Source organism: Castor canadensis, chromosome 14 (assembly GCF_047511655.1).
Source record: "Castor canadensis chromosome 14, mCasCan1.hap1v2, whole genome shotgun sequence".
Classification (NCBI taxonomy): domain Eukaryota; kingdom Metazoa; phylum Chordata; class Mammalia; order Rodentia; family Castoridae; genus Castor; species Castor canadensis.
In genome coordinates this window covers 22836133-22846397 of record NC_133399.1, presented here as the reverse complement: position 1 = coordinate 22846397, position 10265 = coordinate 22836133, and the positions used below count along the sequence as shown (strand labels likewise).

The 10265-nt window shown below is 42.0% G+C and overlaps 1 non-coding gene across 1 annotated transcript; it reads left to right on the top strand.

The window, feature by feature from the left end:
• Window positions 1-9584: 9584 nt before the first annotated feature.
• Window positions 9585-9714, top strand: LOC141417145 (small nucleolar RNA SNORA40). Its single transcript, XR_012441748.1, has one exon. It is a non-coding gene; the product is annotated as a small nucleolar RNA SNORA40 (small nucleolar RNA).
• Window positions 9715-10265: the final 551 nt, after the last annotated feature.

Here is a 10265-nt window from a genome sequence, read left to right as displayed (position 1 = left end):
GTGAGGTTCACAATCACATCCTTAAAGGACAAGGACTCCTAAGACACCATGCAAAATGTACACAGCAGGAAGAGTGAGACAGAACAGGATATCTTATTTAATTCACAAGAGGTCCCAAGATTCTTGTCTCCAAACATTCATTCCTTCATTTGGTCATCAGGCCCTTTCTCTCTACATTCATGTCTTTTCAAAGTTGACTGAGATGAGGAAATGAATTATTGATAAGGGCACTAGCAGAATATGTGCACTTCTCTGGATCTTGGGTCATATCACAATCCTGGTTTTAATACTTGTCTTAAAGCTGTACTTGTCACAAGTGACTATTAGAGTACTAACACTGCTCTTCCTTTTATTTTTTTAATTTTTATTTTATTCATATGTGCATATAATGTTTGGGTCATTTCTCCCCCCCTTCCCCCACCCCCTCCCTTTCCCCATCGCCCTGCTCCCTCGCTTACCCCCCCTTACCCCTCGCTACCAGGCAGAAACTATTCTGCCCTTATATCTAATTTTGTTGAAGAGGGAGTATACACAATAATAGAAGGACCAAGGCTTTTTGCTAGTTGAGATAAGGATAGCTATACAGGGAGCTGACTTGCATTGATTTCCTGTACATGTGGGTTACCTTCTGAATTAATTCTTCTTCAACTAACCTTTTGTCTAGTTCCTGGTCCCCTTCTCCTATTGGCCTTAGTTGTTTTAAAGTATCTGCTTTAGTTTCTCTGCATTGTGCTCTCCCTTTTAAATGACTGCTCATCACATTGACCTTGGCTCTTGCCAGGATAATTAAATATTTTAAAGGGCTAAGAGCTGATGGCTCACATCTGTAATCCGTCCTACAAAGGAGGCAGAGAACAGGAGGATTGCAGTTCAAATCCAGCAGGGACAGATCGTAAGAACCTAGCTTGAAAATACATAACCCCTACAGAAATAAAAGAATACCAGTGTGGGACCCAGACAGACACTCAAATATGGGATGTCTCTGGGGTCTGTCCTTGGTTTGACCACTTGAATTATCCACAGTACAGACTTCAACACAATCTTTATTCCTTTGCTACCTGCTGGCAAACTTTCACAAATCCAGAATCTCAGATCTTACATGTATTTTCACTTTACACTACTCACATGGAATCTGCATGTTGCTACTGATCTTACTTACCTGTCACAAGTACTGCATGTACCAACCACCTGCACTGCCTTTCCAGAAATTATCAAAGACTTTCAGATTAAAGGTATTACTAGACATTTTAATCACAAGGTGTAATGGATACAAAAAGAAAGATATCAAACTATTTCACAAATTTATTGACAGATATGGTCTCATTCATTTTCATAGTCCAAGGGAGAAGCAATCTTCCAATAAGAAATATCAATTCTTATAGCAGTGTAGGCTTTAGGTGCTAAAGAAATTTCATGACCTTCAACCATATTGTCATATAGTTGCAGAAAAAGTCTAAGTCTTTCCTAAAAGACTTTATGAGCTTCTGAAGGCTGTTATTTCATAGCGTACATTTATTTGCCTCATTGTTCCAGAACATCAAGTTTTTAGATGAATGGTTTCTCCGGAGAGCTTTCTTGGTTTATACATATTCAATTTGATCTCATTGTTCTTGTGTTTTTCTGTGACTGTGGATGTTCTTTACCTTTCTTGTTATAGGGAAAGTACACAAATCAGATAAGGGCCCAACCAACGCCCAATTAGCTGAATTTATATTAGTTATGAAGTTGAGGGAAATGTGTGGAAACTATTGTCTTATTTACTAGAGTAACAGATTCAATGAGCCCCGGGCTTTGGTGACGAAGAAATGACAGCAAGATGCAGAAAGAAGGCATCTAGATTCTTAGTTTATGTCATAAATGTGGCCACAGTAATGGATGTGGCACGTTAGATTTTCAGCCTATAGATGGCAACTTGTAGCAGGTTAGCGCCAGGCAAATTGGGGCAGTTCCTGCAGCTAGACAGCAAACGTTGTGCTTTTCTCTGGTTGGAGGCACTTGTGTGAATTCTGCACTTTGTGAGACAGCCCAGGCTGGGCGTTAGCCGAACAACCAGTCTTTTAGATGAAGCCAAAAAAAGAAAAGGAGATTTTCAAGGTGCCTAAATCCAGTAGTATTTCTGCATTGATATCTCTTTCAATAACCTGCTAATACTGCATGTTAAAAAAATCAATGTGAATTTGTCGGCAGTGATACAGTTCAGCTTCTAACATATAGTAGCCTTCTTCTATAATTCATAATCCGCTAGCATCTTCAGTAAGAGGTTAGTGCACCTCTTCTATGAGGAACAAGGTCCTCCCTCCCAAAACTGTAGCATAGAATTTGGGAATATGAGGTTCCTCTGCTATGCAGCTTGGATTGGTGCGATCCAATGTCACTCAGGGCCTCAAACCCTGTCCAATTGGATGTACGGCTAAAGATTACCCAATCAGGCAAAGACACTGTGGGAAAGGGCAGGCTTGAATCATGTTGGGCGGGTCTTTAACTGAAGCTCTCTGTAAAAGATCATAGAGTAATCGTCTCCAGGCTATCTCCTCCATTGAGGATGTTCAGGTGGCGTTGCCACAGCGTCTGTCTCCCTGTGAATTGTCAGACTCAAGCAGATTATAGGGAGGACATAGGGCACCCTAAACCCAACAATAGGATGTGCAGGTCAGTGTCGTTAAGAAAGGATGGCAGTTTGTAACCACCCATTTGCAGATCCCCACTATGTGTTCCTTTCACGTCCTACAGGGCAGCTGGATCTGGCATTGCCTCTAGGTTTGGGGTTGGGCAGGGCGATCTTCTGTGTCTTCTGGCTGTGGGAGGGGGCTGTCAGGACAGTGCCCTTGCCTAATGCTCTCCCTACTTGTAGATGATGGGGAAGTGTGTGGATGTGCGGCTATGGTAGGATTACTGGTTCAGGCACAACCCGGGCTGCCTTCCTCCTGTTGGTTCCACCTGTTTCTCCTCCAGCTTTCCAAATATGTGGAAAGCATTCTTAAATCCAAACACGACCTCCGCCAGTCCAGCACCTCTTTCATCTAACAATAAATCCCTAAATATCCTCCTCCCAGCCCGCATTCTGGGAGCAGCCCGCATATTTTTCTGTTTGTGCACATTTCTTAGGAGAGGAAAGCTCAGAAGATTCACTTGACCCTTTTGGGGTTTTGTTATTTTAAATTGTGCTTCTCTTTTAGTAGGAGGACTGTGGTTTGACCTCAGGGCTTCATGGTTGCAAAAGCAGTCACTCTACCCATTCAGCCACATTAGCAGTTCACGTTGCTGTGGTTATATTGATGTGGGGTCTCCCAGACTCCCAGGGAGGGCTAGTTTGGAAGGTTAATCCTCCCGATCTCAGACATTGGCCTTTCAAAAAATTAGGATTACATTGGTGTGTCACAGATGCCTGGCCTCTCAACTTCTTAATAATACTCATTCTGACCTCTGTTCTGAATGCAGGAGGTCTATTATGCTGTACAGTATATCCACAAGGCAAATTTGTTATAATCCATGTTTTCAGGTAGTCACTGTAGACTGGGTACTGGTGGCTCACACTTGTATTCCTAGCTTCTCAGGAATCAGAGATCAGGATGATAACAGTGTGAAGGCAGCCCAGGCAAATAGATGGTGATATGCTAACTCATAAAAACTCATCACAAAAAAGCGTTGTTGAAATGACTCAAGCTGGATGTCCTAAGTTCAAACCCCAGTCCTCAGGAAATAAAAAGAAGTCACTGGAGGACTGTGCCATACATCTTTGAAAGGATCTGTACTTCCTAAATGTCTCTGCATATATAAATGCTACAGTGTCTATTTTGCTGTCCTCATCTGTGTGTCTAAGATTGGAAGATTATATTGAATGTTATTTTTCACAAGGTTATCAATAGGAAACTTACATGCACATGCACTCTCCCATGAATGTTGTGTATGCTGTGATTCCTTGGTGTTTAATATTTCAATATTATACCTTAGTAATATACATTAGTGTCAGGTTATGATGGCTACTCCTATTCTTAAAATTGAGAAGTTTCTAGGCTTCTAACATCATACACATGCACACACACACACACACACACATACACACACACACACACTCATTCAGGTGAGTTTCGAATTTGATTTTGGTTTCTTTATTAAAAATTATGTATATTGATATTTGGATTGATTTTGATGGAAAACCTTAAGCTCATGATGAGTTTTCTCTACAAATGTGAGGTATGTATCTCATTGTTTTTATGTGCACTTATATTTTTTATTTAATATTAAATTCACAATTTTCCTTTACAAACCATGTCTACATGTGAAGCAAATATGTGTGAAATTTACCTTAGTGAAATTTATGTGGTGTTAACACTATTTGCATTTCTGTATATATAAAACCTAGTGTGAGGCTAGGCTGTTAAGGTGTCCCATACATTCTTGTTTAACTCTTCCTTTTTATTATTTTGGTTGGTCTGTTTTGAACTCTGGGACTCATATTTGCTGGATAGGCACTTTACCTCTTGATCAACTTTGCCAGTTCCATTTTGCCTTGGGTATTTATGAGATATTGTCTCCTGAACTATTTGCCTGGACTTCCATACAACTATGATCATCCTGATCTCTACTCCTGAGCAACTAGGATTATGGTGGTGACCCACCACTGCCATGCTTCTCTGTTGTTTGAGACAAAATCTTGGTATGTACCCCAACTACCATTGAAACACTTATATTACAGTATTGATACAGCTCCTTCTTTGATATGCCTGCTCCTAACAGTAGAACTTGCTCCTATTGGGGTAATTAAATATCTGCATGGACAGGGCACTGGTGACACCCACTGGTGATCCTAGCTACTTGGAATGCAGAGATCACAAGAATCACAGTTCAAGCGAGCTGGGGCAAATAGTTGGTAAGGTCAGTCTTCAAAATGCCTAACCCCAAAAGCACTAGTGGAGGGGTTAATGTAGTAGAGCACTTGCTGAGCAAGTATGGGGCCTGAGTCCAAACACTAGTATCTCTTTAAAAAATATTTTGAAGGGGTCCCAGTACACTAATTGGCCAGGAGAACCACATTCTGTTTTTAGAATTTATATAAATACTATAATATGTGTTATAATCCTGCCTTCTTTCAACATTTGAAATTGTGTAACATCTTGGAAAGAGAGTACCTACATTATTCTGAAAAATCCTAGGGACTGACTGATCAGGGAGTCTCTAATGCATTAACTCTTTTAAAATATTCTAAATGATTATTCTGAGAAGTCATGAAACTGGTGACTGGTTTCTGGAGCATAGCCATGTCTGTTTGGGGACAACCAGGTAGGGTACTAATGCCTTCTGGCTGATTGATGATCAGTCTGTTGTAGGTCTCCATGCAGATCAATGTGGGACCATTGGTATCCCAGTCTCCTTGGGCCAACAGCAGGTGCACCACATCACCAGCCATGACCTGTGCTCCTGTGTGAATGACAGTGGGTGCAGAAGGGTCTCCACAGGCAGTAATTAAGGAGTACCAGAGTGGGGCCAGGACACACTTTTAACTATTGGGCTCTTATGGACTATGTCCTTGGGTTTAACCACTCGAATGACACACTATCCAGATTCCACCAAATTCTGCCTTTCTTTACAACCGACTGGCAACTTGAACAAATCCAAACTATCAGATCATATATTTATTTTCACTTTGCACTAGTCAAAAGGAGGCTGCATGTTGCTGCTACTGTGACTTAGCTGTTTTACTTACCTGTCCTAAGTACCCCATGTACCAGTCACCTGCATCTTTGTTCCAGAACTCATGCAAGATTTACAAATCAACAGTCTTACCAGAGAACTTTTTCACAAAGGAGAGATGCTTACACGAAAAGATATCAAACTGTTTCACAAATTTATTCACAGCTGTGGCCTCATTCACATTCATAGTCCAAAGCAGAAGCAATATTCTCTGATGAAGCTTGGTCCTGCCTTTGAAAGCTGGAGCATAGGTCTTGTCAATATAACAGCTGTCAGCAATTCGACTATGGATTGGTGAGATCTAATATCACTCATGGCTTTCAGCCCTGCCCAATTGGGGGCCCGCCATGAGGACTGCCCAATCAGATACAGATACAGAGACAAGGGGGCGGACTTTAACGCTCTAGGGCGGGCCTTTAACTGAACTGCCAAATCTGACAGCGTCATTGGAGATGTCACAGGCTCCTGCTTTGAGGATCTTCAGGTGGCTTTGCCACAGCCTCTGTCGCCCTGTGAGTCGTCCAACTCTGGCAGATCCATAGGGAGGACGCCGGCACCCTACACTAAGGGTAGTGCATGTAGGTCAGCGTTGGGAAGGGGAAGGAGGCAGTTGGTGACCGGCGGGAGTCCTCCTTTAGGGCGGCTGGGTCAGTGTCACCTCTAGCTGTGGGGGTTGGGGCAGGGGCGACCTTCATCCTCTTCTGGCTGGAGGAGGGGGCTGGGCAGGCAGCCAGGGCAGGGCGCGTGTCTAATGGTCCCCTTAGATATAGGGAATGTGGAGGTGTGCGGGTGTGTGGTAGTAGGATCTGTGGGCCATCGGTTACCTGGTTAGCCTTCCTCCTATTGTGTGTGCCTGTTTTGACTCCAGCTTTTGAAACATGTGGGAAACAGTCTTAAAGGCAAACGCAAACGCCCAACCCACTAAGACCGGTTCAGTTCCTCTTTCTTCTAACAATAAATCCCTAAATATCCTCCCTTCCTGCATTCCACCAACGCGGACCTCCCCTTTCCACACTTATACCAACTATTTTTTGCTGATGGTACAGTTCAAACAGACAATATTTCTTCCTTTTTCCTCCAAATGCTAAAGACAAGGATTTCTAAAGAATTCTCAATATTTATTCATTTGTGTATATGACAGTAAGGTAGAGGAGAAGATTCACTTTCCCCATTTTGTTGTTTGTTTTAAATTGTGTTTCTCTTTTTGTGTCCCCACTTAGGCACTGGCAACAAATCAAAACATCTTTGCAGATGTTTCTGATCCAGGGTTTCAGAATTGACTGACTGTCATAGGTGCCCACAATTGCCCTATGTCTGGTCCCTTGGTGTTTGTAGTGAACAGCAGATCCTAGGACCTCTCTTGTAGAACAGCCTAAGGTGTGGGTTTGGAGCCTTTCAAAGGAGTTGGAAGGAATCTCAGGTATATACTTATGAAAAGGCACCTTATTCTTTTTGTATCTTATCTGCCTTCAGTAGTGTTACAGTGAACAATGGAGTGAAGGCATTTTGAACCTTCTGGAATCTTTTATTTTGGATACATACCCAGAATTGTGATTTTTGAATCATCTGGCAATTCAATGTTTAGTTTTTCAATACCATGAGTAACTTTCAAGTTATTTTCCAAAATGGCTGTGTTAAGATTTATTCTCACCAGCAGTGTACCAGGTCTCCTTACTTGCTATATCCATGTCCTCTCAAACATGTTATCTTTCAAATTTTTTTTTTGGAAGCTTGGGGGGTGTGGCCAGAACTAGGTTTTTAACTCAGGGCTTCATTTTTACAAAGCAGGCACTGTACCACTTGAGCCACTCTTCCAGGCCACAATGCTGTGATTATTTTGGAGGTGTGTTCTCCTGAAAACTTTTTCAGAGTTGGCTTCAGGTGCCTGAGCTACAAGGTGTGTCCAATGATAGCCTGGTCTACATATCAAGATTCTGTCTCAAAAAAACAAAGTAGCTAGGGGATGGTGGCTCATGCCTGTAATCCTAGCTACTCAGGACTCACAGATCAGTAGGATCCTGATGGAGGCCAGTCCAGGCAAATAGTTCAGGAGACCCTATCTCAAAAATACCCAACACAAAGCAAGACTTGCAGGGGGTGGGTGGGAGTGGGGGAGCTCAAGTGGTACAGTGCCTGTCAAGAGGCCCTGAGTTCAAATGCCATTACCTCAACAAAGAAAAAGAAGAGATAAACAAGAAAGCTTAGGGCATGTTCGAGAGCCCAGCTTCTGTTTAGGTCTTATATATCCAGTACAACAAACAGTATTAGGTACCACTAGGTCTCATATAGCTATCACATGTATGTGTTGTTTCATCTGTGTACATTTTTAAAGGAAAAATTGTGAATTGAGGATAAAATAAAAATGTATAAAGACACTTAAAAAACTAGGTTATATACCTTGTGTATACATACAACTCATATGTTTATCCTTTCCCCTCCCAAATCAATCTAAATGTCAACACATAACTTCTAATAAATCACAGTACACACAATATTCATAGTCAGCCATGTGAAAAATAACATTAAATGTGAATAGACTAAATAACCCAAACAAAAGACAGATGACGTGGCTCAGGGTGTAGCACAGTGGAAAGAGTGCATGCCAGGATATGTGAAGCCCTGGATTCGGTTCCCAACACCCATAGCACATAATGGGCTCTCCTAACTGTCCCTTCAACTATGGACAAGCTAAATAAATATCCACTCCCTTTCAAGTCACTCTCAAAGGTCATAAATGAGTTGAGAGATTTTTATATACTGGCCACCTGGGAAAACATCCACATCAAATGAGCATGGAAACTGAGCACATGTGAACATGAATCCTGCCCTGGCAATGTGCCCAAGGAAAGAATCACAAACAACCACTATTACTCTGAAGGGAGAAAGGCTGGGAACATAACTGTGCTACCCTGACTTGAAAGTACTCTGTGGGTGGATAATTCACCTAACTCTGAGGGGACAGCACTATACATGCAGGCATCTCTTCAGACCACAGAAGAGAGTGGTGGTCATGTATTATCTTGCATATGTACTTCCATGGGCTTCATTCTCTAGGATCAGGACAGAAAAGGGATTAAACCCAATGATAACTGTAAGCCACTTGCTCACCCCTCAAATCCTAGTTACTCAGGAGGCAGAGATCAGGAGGGTCACAGTTCAAAGCCAGCCTGGGCAAATACTTTGAAAAATGCTACCTCAAAAAAACCCAACACAAAAAGGGCTAGATGAGTGACTCAAGTGGTAGAGCACATGCCTAGCAAACTTGATGCCCTGAGTTAAAGTGTCAATACCACATAGAAAAAAATCCAGTATAGTTTAGAGCTTTTCCAGTATAGTTAGCTAACTCTTAACTGTTGCTGACAGTTGAACTTCTATCTAGCCAGCCAGAGAGAATTGATAGGGCAAAAACCAAACAACAAGGAAAAAACCCAACAACCTTCTTTGTCCCCAATCCACTAGACTTCTACAAGCCTGGACAGGAGTTCAACACTTATAGGCCTCTGCAGCTTACCCCACTGACAACTCCATGTCTACCAGTTCCTCCTGGAAGGAGTCTGTCCATGCACTGGGTGTCTCAGCTGTAATACATGCCATTCCAGAGAACACAACCTAATCCTCCAAACTTTGGCAGCATATCAAAGTGGGCACTTGCTAACTTCCTGGGATTAGAGAAAAACAAATATTTTTAAATGGGTATACCAGTATTTGTATGGGCAGAGAAGGTTCAGGAAGCACAGATCCCTGTGTATGCCCTTAAAAGGTTTACAGTACACTCCTCCAGTGACTACTTGGCAGCCTAGGTTCCAACTGATTTGCTTCAGGGAGGTACTGTACCAAATAGCAGGCCACCTGCTGTTGGAATGGCTATTATTAAGAAGTTGAGGTGTCACTTCTGTGTGTGTGTGTGTTTGTTTAACTTGTGGACAAAGACTTAATTGACAGGTGCAAAAATTAAATCCTCTTTTGCAACCCAGAACTCAAAATTGTACAGTATGAGTTTTGATACACATTAGAAGGAATATGATGAAAAAAAAAGTTGAGGGACTAAGCATGGTAATTACCCCTGTAATGCTCACTACTTGGGAGGCTGAGATGTGGAAAACTGAGGTTCAATGCCAGCTCTGTCAAGAAGTCTGGGAGACCCCACCTCCCAAATAACCACAGCAATGTGGACTAGAGGTGTAAAGCAATACAGCACATGCTTTATAAGCATGAAGACTGAGTTCAATCCCCAGTCCTCCCTCTACACCCAACCCCATAAAAAAGAAGGTGAAGGATAACCTGCATTTGAGAGGACATGTATATAGCAAGAAGAGAGCGCTGGTATACTGCTGATGAGAATAAATTTTAATAAAACCCTTTTTGGAAAATAGCTTGAAGTTTCTTCAAAAAACTAAACCTTGAACTGTCAGACAATCTAAAAATCAAAATTCAGGGTATGCATCCAAAACAACAGATATCAGAATGTCCAAGATGGCTGCACTCTGATGTTCACTGTAACACTACTGACAGAAGCTGAGGTACAGAAACAAAGTACCTTTTACATGAGTGTATAGCCAGAGATTCCTCCTAGC